We start from the raw sequence: 1390 nt of genomic DNA, 5'->3' as shown, positions 1-1390 counted from the left end.
TGGTTTAGCTACAGGTGCAAAACTTTATGTAAAATCTAAACCTTCTTTTTCTTTGGCAACGAACTTGGCCTTAAGTTTATCCGTACTTCCATCTTGTTTAAATTTTGTTTTAAATATCCATTTGCATCCAATTATTTTTGCATTTTAGGAAGATCAACAATTATCCATGTACCATTTTTATTTAAGGCATTTAATTTAGAATTCATTGCTTCTCTCCGGCTAGGAATTGAATTAGCCTCTTTAAAGATTTTGGTTCATTAATTTCAGTAATATTCATAAGGAATTCCTTATCTTTTATATTATTGATATTAGATATAAAAGGATAAGTTTTTGGTACATAATGAGATTTTGAAATGTTCATTATGTAATATTTGCTCCAAATAGGTTTTTCTTTTATTCAATCACTTTTCCTCGTATGATTTTAATTGTCAACTTTCATTTGTGGTTCAGTTAGATCAGATGTATGAATATCTATTTCAATTTCTGATTCATCAATAATTTCTTGATCATTTTCTGATATGAAATTATTTTTTGAATTTTCAGTATTTTTCTCATTCCTAAATTTTTCAGGATTGAGTTTTTCTGTTTGATTTTTGTTTTGAAACAAACTTATTTGAGTTTCTGAAAACTTTGAATTATTTTTCATATTAAAAAAATCCAGATAAGATGAAGTTTTTTCAATCTTATTATCTTCTTTTAAAATTTGATAAGGAAATATATTTTCATAGAAAATGACATCTCTAGATATGATAATTTTATCATTTTCAATATCATAAACTTTGAAAGCTTTTTGTTCATTTGGATGACCTAAGAAAATACATTTTATAACTCTTGGGTCAATTTTGGTTTTGTTAGGGTGATTGTTTGAAACATAACATAAACACCCAAAAGTTTGAATTTCATCAAGAATTGGTTTATTTTTCTTCAAAATCTCATATGGACATTTCCAATTGAAATTTTGGGTTGGCAATCTATTAATTAAATAAATTGCCATTAAAACAGAAAAACTCCAGAATTTCAGTGGCAAACAAGCTTGAAACATCAAAGCTCTTACCATTTCTAATAAGTGTCTATGTTTTCTCTCAACCACCCCGTCTTGTTGGGGTGTGTAAAAACATTTTTTCTGATGAATAATACCTAGTGATTTAAAAAGATTAGTATAGCTAGTATTTATGAATTCTGTCCCATTGTCTATTCTAAAATTTTTGATATTTGTATCAAATTGTGTTTTTATATGTTTACAAAACTCATTTAAAATACAGTACACTTGACTTTTATTTTCCATTAGAAAAGTCCATGTGCATCTTCTATGGTCATCAACTAATGTTAGCATGTAATGACAGTCGATATATGAGACCTCTTTATAACCCTATACATCAGCATGTATAAG

This window comes from Impatiens glandulifera, chromosome 5, assembly GCF_907164915.1.
Source record: "Impatiens glandulifera chromosome 5, dImpGla2.1, whole genome shotgun sequence".
Classification (NCBI taxonomy): domain Eukaryota; kingdom Viridiplantae; phylum Streptophyta; class Magnoliopsida; order Ericales; family Balsaminaceae; genus Impatiens; species Impatiens glandulifera.
The sequence above is the reverse complement of the archived record's forward strand: the minus strand, read 5'-3'. Positions refer to the sequence as shown.